Genomic DNA, 13,581 nt, shown 5'->3' with positions numbered 1-13,581 from the left:
TTATAAAAAGACTTTAAAAAGATAGTGACACTATTATCAATAATTTTATGCCAATAAATTTTATATCTTAGATAAAATAGACAATATAATTAGTAAACAACATACATGAAGCAATGGAAAGTATAAATAACACTAGATTTATTAAAAAGCTTGAATTAATAATAACTTTCTCTTAAAGAAAAATCAAGGCCCTGATATCCTGGTTAAAATCTATCAAATACTTATGTTAGAAAAAATACTAAATACTTAAAGACAAAGGTGTCCCAAGAAATGTACAAAAATCTTTCACCCTAATAAGTAGATTTAGCAAGGTCAACAGATAAAAGTAAAAAAATTAAAAATTAACTGTATTTCCATATTCAAGCATCACGTGGAAAATTAATTTTAAAACAATTTAAACATCAGAAAGACATGTAAAACCTCCAGTGAAAACTATACAGTGTTACTACAAGACACTGAAGAAGACTGAACTAAGTTGAGGGATATAATATTTTCATATGTTGGAAAAACAATATTGTTAAGGTGTCTATAGATTCAACAAAATCTCAGTTGGCTTTCTGATAAAAACTGACTATTCTAAAATGTCTATGGGAATGCAAAGCATTTACACTAGACAAAATAGTATATAAAAAGAAGCGCTAATTTAGAGGACTTACTATCTAATTTTAAAACTTATTACAAAGTTACAGCATCAAGACAATGGGATATAGGTGAGAGGTAGACCAAAAGATCAATGGAACAGAACGGAGTCCACAAAAAGACACGTGCGTATATGACTAAATGATTTTTTTTTAAATAATTTTTTTTAACATTTATTCCTTTCTGAGAGACAGAGACAGAGCATGAGCAGGGGAGGGGCAGAGAGAGAAGGAGACACAGAATGTGAAGCAGGCTCCAGGCTCTGAGCTGTCAGCACAGAGCCCAACGTGGGGCTCGAACTCACTAACCGCGAGATCATGACCTGAGCCGAAGTCGGACGCTCAACCGACTGAGCCACCCAGGGGCCCCTGACTAAATGATTTTTAAGAGATAAAGGTACCAGAGCAATTAAATTGGAAAATGCAAGTTCATTTCAAAACCTTCTATTGAAATAACTTGATAAATTTATGGAAAAAAGTCCCAGCTTCTCCCTAACACTATGCACAACAATTAATTTGAGATGAAAAGAGATCTAAATGCAAAAGCTAATGCTGTAATACTCCTAGAAGAAAAAGTAGACCCTATCTTCCCAACTTGGAGTAGGTAAAGATTTCTGAGATAACTACACAAAAAAAAGACCAAATGGAAAGTTAAATAACAGTGAACTGAACATCATTAAAATTTAAAACTTCTTCATACAAAACAAAATTGCTGTGATAATCAAATGTTATAATGGATATGGAAACAGTTTAAAGGATATAAATGCCAAAAAAAAAAAATATTTGCCTGTAATGAACAGTCTTTATACACCCTTGCATTTAGAGTTATCCAATCAACAAACCTTTATTAACACCTACTATGTCCAAGCACTAGGCTAGTCTCTATCTAGTAACTTACATTGACAACTGGATGTAAGAGGAGCTGTTCCAGGCTAAGTAGAAGAAATAATTGCTATTAGTTGAAGGTTATATAAATCTGTTTTAGGATTCCGGGACTAGACCTAGAGGCTGAGGAGAAATTAACCAGTTGAAGAAATAAACAGTGGTGTTTGGGAGGTGGGGGATCACAGGGAGGTTGAAGTGGAGAAGAGATGTTCCAGGAGAAAGAACAAAACCTGTATGAAGGTTTTGGGGAGAGAGGAAGATGGAGCATATTGTGGAAACCAAGCAACCTTTAGGATGATTGAGTATAGAGCACAAAAAATGGAGTGGGGTGGGAGAAGAGAGGTGAAGAATAAAGCTCCATACAAAAGCAGGGGTTTCATTTTTTGTAAATTATACTTAGAAGATTAGATTTTTATTCTGAGGGTAATGGGAAGAGAGCCAAGTATTTTATTTTCTTACTTTTATCGGGGAATGATTGGACACACTAGGAATCCTTTAGCTTTCATGTATACAGCAGACTGTGTGTCAGCAGGGTTGTGGAAGACAGCTTAAGTTGAAAGTTAAACTTAAGTTGAAGAAACCCACAAGGAAACTGAAAAACAGACAACAGACAAGCATAACCTGAATGAAGCAGCAGCAGCAGGTAATCTGGAAAGAAATGGATAGAATAGGTTTGAGAGAGATTTGATAGAACTGGGCTCTAGACGTGGAGACTGGGGAAGAATGCAGTCAGGGATGTTCTCCATGATTCTGTGTTTCAGGTTGGAGAAGCTGTCCCGCCTTACCCTATGCTGCAAAAGGGTCAAAAAAGATGAGTAGTCAAAAGCGTCCGTGAGTTTGAGCAAGATGGACATCTCTGGTGGAGTAGTGAAAAGATTGCCAGTGTTACCATGTCCAGTGGGGAAGAGGTGAGTTCCATTAGTTTACAGAGTGAATAGAATAGGTCACTAATTTTGAAGACATTTTTTTTATGTATAAACTATGAAGAGAGAGGGAAAAGGCTGCTGCTGAGGGAAACAACACAGAGATTTTTTCAAATTGAGATTTGAGCATGTTTAAATATATTGTAATGTATAGGGGTGCCTGGGTGGCTCAGTTGGTTAAGCATCAGACTTCAGCTCAGGTCATGATCTCACGGTTTGTGGGTTCAAGCCCTATGTTGGGCTCTATGATGACAGCTCGGAGCCTGGAGCCTGCTTCAGATTCTGTGTCTCCCTCTCTCTCTGCCCCTCCCCTGATCATGCTCTCTCTCTCTCATAATTAAATAATATATATATATATATATATGTATATATATATACATATATATATATATATGTATATATATATATCAATGTATAGAATTGTCAAATCACCATTGTACACCTGAAACTAATATAACACTGTATGTTAACTACACTGGAATTAAAATAAGGAAGGAAGGAAGGAAGGAAGGAAGGAAGGAAGGAAGGAAGGAAGGAAGGAAAGAAAGAGACTACAGTTACAAAGAGGAAAGGAATAATCCACTGGTGATTTTCTAAGGACTGTGTGCAGGAGGTAGGGAGACACTAGACAACAGGTAGATGAAACCCACATGAAGATGAAGGAGTCAGCTCAACCTTGAAGAAAGGATATCTTTCTACTTTATTCAAAGGATATTTACATGTATGGAAGATAACAGCTGAAGGAGTTTCTTCCACATCCCGTGTGTGTGCGCACGCACACGTGTGTATGCAATGAGAAATGAAGACACTGTCGAGGAAGAGAATTAATGAATTAATAGGAGGAAATTTTGAAATAAATTTTTTAAGAAATGTGAAGGGCAACCAGAAGCGTACAAGTTTGCTAAGAGCCCTTGAGGTCCTAGTTCATGTTGGTGACCTTGCATAAGTGTGGCATTAAACCACATGGCTGTGTATTTGGGTTTGGTTGTTTCCAGGGACGTAAGCTAACGTATAAAGTAGTTGGACCATTGCTTCATTTTAGTGATTTTTCAAGTGAATGTGACAGAGGATGGGGAGGAAAGCTGAGGCTATTGGCCAGGGTGATTGATGTGAAAGACCCCGGTGCGTAAGCTGGACACACAAAAAAACAAAACCTGGAGGAAGCTGAAAGATAAAGAACGGGTCTGGAAGTCTGTACACCATAGATCTTGATAAGGTCATAGAATTCAGTTACTCAATAAGAATCATTGACAAGGCACTAGGAAAGATAGGAAATTCTAGTTAGAAAGTAGCAAGTTTAAACATAAAATCTTAGAAGTTGGATAGCTGCTAGGATTGTCGAGTTCTAGAAGCACATAATTGAAGTGGAGTGACACACAGTGCAATTGGAATGAATAAGGTCAAGGTTTGGAATGCCATCAGAGTGGAAACGGAAATGACTCATCATAGCTTGAGTGGGAATGAAGAGTGAAATACGGTAGGATAAATAATGGCTAAGAACGCAAAGGAATAGTGCACTGAGATTATTACAAGCAGAGAGAAACCTGTGCAAGGTCACAGACACCCAGAAGAACGCAGCAAATTTCAGAGTTACAAATTGTGCTGCCTTGAGCCCAGGGCAGAGGAGGAAGGGAGTGGAGAGAATGAGCTGCAAAGGTCTTGTATTCACATTTTACTACAAGGAACTCATGAAGGTGTATTTATTTCCCAAAAGATAAGGATATACATAAAGAGATGTTTACAAACATACTTGTCTAACCTTTGTGGATATAAGTAGCAGGTTGTATGACAAGAGGCAAATGAAATGTTACTGTCTGTCTATCTGAATTGAATAAGTCATAGAAAACTGTAAATAGTAATTATTACCATTGCCAAAATTTGCTCTCAGTCTCTAGAAACCTTCTGGAAACTAAAAACTTGATGAGGAGGTGACTTTAAAAAGAAAAAAAAAGATGTTTGTAGCAAGAAAAAAAAAAAACAAAAGAGCTGCTGGTGGAGAGAGACAGAGATGGTCCATAATTAATATGAACATCAATCTTTTTGAAATGTCAGGATGAAAGCCTATTCTTGCTGAAATAATTTGATTCAAAGTCTCTTAAAATAGCACAAAAAGCAAGAGAAAGGGGCATTGGCAAGGAAGAGGTTGGTAAAAACAGTAGTACCTGGTTTCTTCCCCTATTTCCTTGGTGTACAAGGTCCTGGGGTTGGTGTCACATGCTGGGCCACACTGCTTTGGTTCCCAGACACTAGGAGCCTCAGTTTCTGCTTTGAGCAGTAGAGATGTCTGCAGACAATGGAAAGTGCCTTGATTTATATTACAATTCGTAAGTGAAGTCATGTTCTAGAGGTATTTTAGCCTAAAGTGTAATCTTTCCTCATCATACATCCTAGAAACACCCCTCCAAAATGGTGATACTGTATTATACAACATCAATATGGCAGTAAAGCATTATCATTCCCTTTTATTAAGTGGCTCTATGGGACAAACATGCACTTTAAATGTATCACTTCTGTCAGTTCTTACATCAGCCCCATGTGGTAGATAAAATCCTCGTCTTGGAGAGAGGAAAAGAGAGACTCAGGAAGGTTAAGAGTTAAATAACACATTACATTTTTTTTAACGTTTATTCATTTTTGAGAGACAGAGACAGAGCATGAGCAGGGAAGGGGCAGAGAGAGGGAGACACAGAATGTGAAGCAGGCTCCAGGCTCTGAGCGGTCAGCACAGAGCCTGATGCAGGGCTCAAACTCATGAACTGTGAGATCATGACCTGAGCCGAAGTCTGACGCCTAACCGACTGAGCCACCCAGGTGCCCCTAAATAACACATTTTAGATACAAGTTGGTATCCCGGTGATTGCCCCCCAGTGACCTTTCCACCATGTCACCCTGCCTTCTGACCAAGTCTCCCTGGTCACTGGCACTTCCTCAGAAAATGTCTGGAAAAGACATGATAAATTACACCCTGTTGCTGCGCACAGCAGTGCTCATTCCAGCTCAGTGGCTCCATGGCCATCAGGGATCCAACCCAAGACCCCAGGAGAGTACAATGAATCCATGCCATCCTTTATGTCCACACCTGAAAGCTCATCTCTGTGAGAAAGCACCCAAAGCAAAGCATAGATTTTTGTCCTTCCTCAAATGCTGGAAGGGGCTCCGTCCCTCTGAGAGAGGACCAACATATCCCAGTGATGATCTAAATGTATGCATTTTTTCGCAAAACAAGCATTTACTGAGCATCACCTAGGAGTATATTCTATGATGAACATTCAGCATACATAAATCAATAAAACAGTGCTCCTGTGCTCAGTGAGCTCACAGATCAGTGAGGGCAAAGCCATGAGGGTAAATGATTACAAGGCAGCATGGCAAGGGCAAAGATAGCATTACGCAAACTCCGAGGAAGTAGGCAAACAGAGAGATGCAAGAATAAGCAAGGATATCATATTCTTGATGGACACTGTGGAGCACATTCAGTCTTTCACTCACTGCCTCCAGGGACATTTTGTTTTGTCAGAAGTTCTACCACCTTAGCCATATTGAAAAGTGACATAATCAGGGCCTGAAAGTTAACTCAGTTTTTCAGCCATAAGTCAAGCCAGGACCAAAGAAAAACTAAATAAACATCAAAGGTTTACTTTCCAAAAAGGCTAATTGATGTATTTTTAATAATCAAAATGTGTTTCTACTAAAAAAAATGTGATTATAAGACCAAAATATACTGGTTTGTTCATTGCTGGTTTCCGGACATCAGTCTTTTCTTCCCAGATTTCTAAAGATATTTTTTATCTAGATATATATTTTATCAATTAGCTGTGCTTACTGTGGGCAACAGAAATCCTGGCAAGTATGGATGCCTGGGTGGCTCATTCCATTATGCATCAACTCTTCATTGGCTCAGTTCATGATCTCACGGGTTCATGAGATCTAGCCCCACATTGGGCTCTGCATTGACAGCATGGAACCTGCATGGAATCCTCTTTCTCCCTCTCTCTCTGCACCCCCCCCCATTCTCTCTTTCTCTCTCAAAATAAATAAACAAACAAGAAAGAAAGAAAGAAAAAGAAAGAAAGAAAGAAGAGAAAAGGAAAGGAAAGAAAAGAAAAAAGAAAAGAGAAGAGAAGAGAAGAGAAGAGAAGAGAAGAGAAGAGAAGAGAAGAAAAGAAAAGAAAAGAAAAGAAAAGAAAAGAAAAGAAAAGAAAAGAAAAGAAAAAAGAAAAGGGGCACCTGGGTGGCTCAGTTGGTTAGGCGTCTGACTTGGCTCAGGTCAGATCTCACGGTTTGTGGGTTCAAGCCCCACATCAGACTCTGTGCTGGAAGAGCCTGGAGCCTGCTTTGGATTCTGTCTCTGTCTCTCTGTCTCTGTCTCTGTCTCTCTCTCTCTCTCTCTGCCTCTACCCTGATCATTCTCTGTCTCTGTCCGTCAAAAGTAAATAAACATTAAAAATGTTAAAAAAGAAAGAAAGAAAGAAAGAAAGAAGGAAGGAAAGAAAGAAAGAAAGAAGTCAAGTAGTTTTCTTTCCTTTGTTTCTTCATGAAAATACAAAGTCTGGTAGCAAGCTGTGGTTAGTATTGATTCAGAGGCTCATCAAATTCTCTATCACTCTCTGCTTTTTCCTTCCAGTCTGTATTAACAGAGAGTTACTGCCTTTGCATAGTTGCTGCTGTATTAATGGAGAGCTGAGCTGATGTGTGTCCTAAGCAGGAAGAAGGGGAGGGCTAGTCAAAGAAAAGTGGTGTGAAGTCTGCCTTTCTTTCCTGGAAGCCATGCCCCCAAAACCTCTATTTACATCTCAAAGAACACTGCTGCACTAGAGTGGATGTCACATGTGTTACATCTCAAAGACAAACACCACTACTGTGCCATCATCCCAGCTGCAAGGCAGGGTAGGAAGTTTTTATATATGTACAATATATATAATATTTATTTGTACTGGTCCCATTGTTGCTTCTCTCCTTGTACGGCTCTGTTAATAAGATGAATGAATGACTATTGAGGATGCAAATTTTAATCTCAGTCAGAACCTTCAACATTTATTTTTAGAAAGCAGTATTGCTTTGGCATTTAAAGAAAACTTTTATAAATCACTCTATATTAATAAATTCTAATGCAGCAGGAAGAGGTACAAGTTAGTGTGCTCAGCTATACTACCAGTACCACAGAAATATTTATAGTTCTAAAAACAAAGACCTGCAGACAGGAAGTGAAGGTATTGCTGATTCATTTGTATCAACTGATTGAGTCTATACACCTGGATTCATTTTTGTTGTAGCCATTGCTTAACAACTTCATATTCATATGTTTAAGCACTGGTTCATAAACTATGTGTCTCTCCTGGAAGGGAAATGGGAAGTGTCAAAAGGAAGAGTCTTATATTTTTCTGCTTTAATATCTTGAGGCTTGGGGAAAGAGAAAATAGAGCATGAAGCAAAAAATGCAATCTGATTTGAAGTTGGTATTCTTAGCGTAGCAATTCCAGCTAGCAAAGCGGTTAGCTGATTGCAAATAGTACCCTTCTTAAAAGACAAAACTGGTATCTGTGTATGTGTGTATGTGTATATATGTGTGTGTATACATACATAGTTAACATGTGCATGTTTGTACATATGTGTATTTAACATCTCAAACATATTTTCTTTTGAAATGAGGCTCACATATTTTAGGTTGTTTTGTTTGCTTTACTGTTGCCAAGGAATAAAATGACTCCCTGGAGCAAATCCTGTCTTCCATCAGATTTGTTAATGTTTCATGCAGAAAAAAAAAAAAAAAAAAAAAAAAGCTCCAAAGAGTTCTCCTCAATGAAAGGAATGTATTAGTTGATCAACTTATTTCACTTGAAAAGTGATTGACTAAAGTATTCAGCTCTCTGCCATCTTTGTAAATGCTCAGCAATTCTAGCAGTTGTATTGACTAATTTCTGGGTCACTACTATATCCTGGACAAATATTGCTGGACATACTAAAATACATTAGTAAATCAAGTGGTCTTGTCGGCTGAATAATTTATGGCATGATAAAACATTTATTTACATCTACAATGAATCAGGACCTCTGCAGAACGCTGGTGATACTGATAGGACCTCATAAATCCATATCTCTAATACTCTACGGTAATTATAGTACCACACAGTGAGTTCCATGATAGAAGCATGTGATCTCTAAAATGTCTTTCTGCAATATGAATTGAATAGAGAAAGCTGAGAGGAAATATTTGTAACCAAACCCAATATCTTTATTTTACATTGGTAAATAAATATACAAATATACTTATCTTTTTTGCAAGAATGCAATACTCCAGCATTTACTCAAGTGGATGACAAATATTCTTTTTCCTAAACTAAGCACCTTTTAGCATGCCTTACTAGATACTTATGTGAATTACACTCATACTCTTTTTTAAGATTATTTTGAGAGAAAGAGAGAGAGGAGTGTTAGGGAAAGGGTGGGTGGGTGGAGAGAGAGACAGAGACAGAGAGAGAGAGAGAGAGGTCCCAAATAGGCTCCGTGCTCAGCATGGACTCTGGGATCGTGACCTGAGCTGATATCAAGAGTTGGATGCTCAACTGACTGAGCTACTCAGGTGCCCACTCATACTCTTTTTTAAAGGCTTTGATTTCTTATTAATTTTGGAAAATCTTTTTTAAATGGTGTTTTGCAGAGATATCCTTAAAAAGTCAACATAGTCTGCTGATTCCAAAAAGCTGAGAGCTACAAATTATTTTGATTTTAATAAAATAATACATGTAAAATATTTTATTTTTCTGACTTTGGAAATGTAACTATGCCCTTTATAAAGTTGATATTCAGTGTATGTGTGTGTATGTGTGTGTGTGGGGGGGATATCTATGTGAAGGCTAAATGGTAAGGTAAATGTTTTCATTTTCTGTTAATTTGTTATTATAAATTATTTTGAAATTTTGGTATAAATGAGATGCAAAAGCTATTGAGTATCTTTGTGCCTCTTATCTAGAAAGAACTGGGAGCTTCTTCCTTGTGCAGGGACCAAATTCTAGAGACAGTTTTAAAGTACTTGCAGATGCTCTAGACTTTTCAATGCAGGCTATTTAGTTTTGTATTTAAAAGGAGGCAGTATCACCAGTGGATATAAACATAGGGTTTGGAGATGGACAGGAGCAGGACCGAGCTGGATGATTTGAGCAGAGTGCTCATCTATAAAATGAAGACTTAACATTTATTTCATTAGGGTAGTGTGAGAATTTAAATATTTAATGTATATGAAGTGCCGATTCCAGTATTTAGGAAATGTCCCATGACTAGGAGCTATTATTATTATTATCATCAAACTATTTAAAACACCTTTGTGCTTCCTCACCTTACACTAATTAAGACTGTCTAATTAATATTAGCTAAGACATAGTAAAAGTTATTCCTTTCCAGTATGAGAGGGCAGAGACAAGTGAAATAGGTCCCATTTCAACAATGTTATTTACTAATATATGTTCAAATGTCAAGTGATTTATATTCTTATCCAAGACACTCATAACTCAGAAAATGATCAGTTCATAGGTAGAACTGCCAAGATATTAAGTGGATGATTTAGGACCAAATCAATTGGCCAAATATTATGAAAATATTCAATATGTTCCTTCAGAAGAGAATTCAAACATTTATGAAGCTATGTTTCCTGTCAAGCTGTTCAAAGCATATTTTTGCTTTCTACTACCTCTTTGCAATAAAAAAAAAGAGAGGATATTCATGAATAAACCTCATAAGAATAAAGCATGACCTCAAAAAGGAAAACTACAAATGACAACTGGAAGTTTTAAAAAGAACCCTTGAACAAACGAATAAATGTATCCCACTCCTAAAAGAAAGTTAAATACCAGAAAGGTATCAATTCCATATTTAAAATACACTAAGTCCAACAAAAATACCAGTAGTACTTTTTACTAGCTAAAAAACTGCATAATTCTCCTAAAATATATATATTGAAAAAAGTGAGAAAGAAATCATCTTGAAATATATTAAAATACAGTATTACGTTGAAATAGTTACATTATCAAATTAATCTGTATATCTTTTTTAAAACGTTTTATTTATTTTTGAGGCAGAGACAGAGACAGAGCATAAGTGGGGGAGGGGCAAAGAGAGAGGGACACAGAATCCAAGGCAGGCTCCAGGCTCCGGGCTGTCAGCACAGAGCCCGCCACAGGACTTGAACTCAAATGGTGAGATCATGACCTGAGCTGAAGTCAGATGCTTAACCTACTGAGCCACCCAGGCGCACCTACCAGCATAATTTATTAATGAATTAAAAAGTACTAATGTTAAAAAGGATATATCAGAACACATAACAAAACAAAACACAACAAGATCTCTAAAAGGAAAGAGAAAAAAGTAATTTATAAACCTGACTTAAAATTAGAACTCTGTGTGGACTACTGCTTCCCATCCTCTGCTGGATTGTGACCTCTTGTTCAGAATATTTTTCTTATACATGAAGATGGAATTTTTGGTCTTCTTATTTATATTCCTGTATACATCCCTTAATGGATATTAGATGTTCTCAGGGTAAATTCAGAAAAGGGAAAATAAGGACATGACAACCTTTATGGGTGAGATGCATGTCATTTGTAACTACCTCCTAGAACCTAGCACAATCCTTATACACAATTGGCTTCATTCAGACTTGCTGAATAAATGAATACTTGGATGAGAACAAGAATACCGGTGGTAAGTCACAGTAGCTTTCACAGAATCAAGAAACATAGCAGTATGGCTGGAACCATACTCTCTATCTACCAAAACATCCAAAATAAAACTGAAGTTGAGATTATAGACTTAATCATTCAAGAAAGACACTTTTTCTTCACATTTTTAAATTTTAGAAATTCCATAAACTTAAGCAGAGAGGAAAACTGAGGTAAATGCATTATTTTTGTTGTTTTAGAAGCACACTGTGCTAGTTAATTTTATTTGTTCAAGGGCTCATTTGCAAGCATTAAACCAAGCGTGGGCTTGAAGTCTGTGAGTCCAGATTCACATATTTAAGAAGATAAAAGCAAACTATGATCCATGAATGTGGATGAAAACTAAAGGCTCACAGTTAATCACATTGTAGTTTTTAAATTTCTACAGCCTAGAAGCCATAAGTCACAGGTCGTTTAGGTCTTTCTGGATGTCCCACAAAGTCTCTGAGCTGAGCAAACTCATCATCGTTCAGCTTCTGGTTGATAACACTGGTTAATCCCCAAGCATTCAGGATAGATGGAAGGCTCACGGAGACTTTTTTCTCCATGTCATACATTCCCTTCATCATCATTGACTCTGGAGAAGTCATGGATAGACTTTTCAACACGGATTCAGTGAGATCAACCACACTTAATCCAATAGTCCAGCTGGTATATCCTTTTAGCTTGATGACTTCATAGGCACTTTCAACCACCGTCTTATGTACATCTTTACAACTGTCACTGTCATTGTCTGTTTCCATTTCTGGATTCAGTTCCTGGAGACAAAATACCTCCCACATTCACTTTATTCTGCACAGCCACACTTGAGTTGCCATGTTCTCCCAAAATCCATCCATGGCAGCTGCTGGGATGAATGTCAAGTTTTACAGCCAGAAGATAGCAAAATCTAGCTGCATCTGGATTATACCCACTTCCAATCACACTGTGCTTGGCTAGTCCACTTAATTTCCAGGTAACATATCCACTGGGATATGAGAATATCCACTGGGTTGGAAACCACAATTATGATGCAGTCAGGACTGTACTTGACTTATGTAGGAATAATGAATTTGAAGACATTCACATTCCTCTGTACCAGACTGAGGGGCTCTCTCCCTCCTGCTGGTGGACTCCTGGAGCTACCACCATAATCTTAGAATTGGAGGTCACAGAGTCATCATTACCTGCCAAAATTTAGGTATCTAAAGAAATAAGTTCCCATGTTTCAGGTCCACTATTTCTCCTTTGAGTTTATCTTCCAAAACATCCACGAGCACAAGTTCATCCTCCAGAGATTTTCCCAGAATGCTGATGGCACATGCCATACCAACTTGTGCAACATCCACTATAGTAATCTTATTGTTTTGGACAATTGCTCTTCTTCTGCAACTGGTGCAATCAGTTTTTCCTTGTGAGTTGCCATTGTGCCCAGGAGAGATGTGAGAATCATGTGAGGAAGATAATAAGGTAAATACTTTCTACTTATAGACCAGAAAGAATTTGGAAAGTTTTCTGAACTCTCTAACATTGTTATCTTTCAGTATAAGGCCTAGAGATGAAACAACTTTACCAAATATTAGGTCAGTTGTTAGCAGAGTAGGGCATGAGCTCAGCTCTCCTGGGTCCATGGTTGCTACTCTTTCCACCATACTCTTATACTAACCAAACATTTCTTTCTTTTTTTTTTATTTTTTTTTAACGTTTATTCATTTTTGAGACAGAGAGACACAGAGCATGAATGGGGGAAGGTCAGAGAGAGAGGGAGACACAGAATCTGAAACAGGCTCCAGGCTCTGAGCTGTCAGCACAGAGCCCGATGCAGGGCTTGAACTCATGGACCGCGAGACCATGACCTGAGCCAAAGTCGGACGCCCAACAGACCAAGCCACCCAGGCGCCCCAAACATTTCTTAGTAAAACACAAAAGTGGTGGGTAGAGAAAACAGGAGCCAATAGCATTAAATTTTAGAATAGGTAAGGAAAAAAAAACCTTGTATTTAAATAAACTTATTACAATTAATACTTCAAAAGATATGTAAAACAGGATATATTTAATCAATCAGTATCTATTTGTTTACCATACGTTTATTAATCATCTACCATATGAAGACACAACACAAGATGTAGGAGATGTAATGATGAATAGATCAGAAGTTGTTCCTGCCCTCATGGAGTTTTGAGTTTAAGGACTAAGGGTCAACAATGAGATTGAGATAACACAATCTGGAGATTAGGCTACTTTGGATTAAAAATGTGACTACTTACCTGGACCATTCCGTTTAATTAAAATTAACTGAGGAACTGAGATTTTATAGAATATATAAGTAAAAAAATTAGTGCCCATGGGTGGCTCAGTCAGTTAAGCATCCAACTTTGGGTCAGGTCATGATCTCATGGTCCATGAGTTTGAGCCCCACATCAGGCTCTGTGCTGACAGCTCAGA

At 37.6% G+C, this 13,581-nt stretch overlaps 1 long non-coding RNA gene and 1 pseudogene across 6 annotated transcripts in view; both read right to left on the bottom strand.

The window, feature by feature from the left end:
• LOC109498383 overlaps nt 1-13,581 on the bottom strand; it is a 403,201-nt gene that overhangs the window by 226,323 nt on the left and 163,297 nt on the right. For 5 of the 6 annotated variants that reach the window (XR_006595960.1, XR_006595961.1, XR_006595957.1 and 2 more), the window contains exon 3: nt 4,609-4,730. The exons of the other annotated variant lie outside the window; for it this stretch is intronic. This is a non-coding gene — a long non-coding RNA (uncharacterized LOC109498383). The remainder of the gene's footprint in view (nt 1-4,608; nt 4,731-13,581) is intronic. 6 annotated transcript variants of the gene reach the window in all.
• On the bottom strand, nt 11,265-12,777 carry LOC101084100 (annotated as a pseudogene).

This window comes from Felis catus, chromosome A3 (assembly GCF_018350175.1).
Source record: "Felis catus isolate Fca126 chromosome A3, F.catus_Fca126_mat1.0, whole genome shotgun sequence".
Taxonomy (NCBI): domain Eukaryota; kingdom Metazoa; phylum Chordata; class Mammalia; order Carnivora; family Felidae; genus Felis; species Felis catus.
This window is presented reverse-complemented; position numbering and strand designations above follow the sequence as displayed.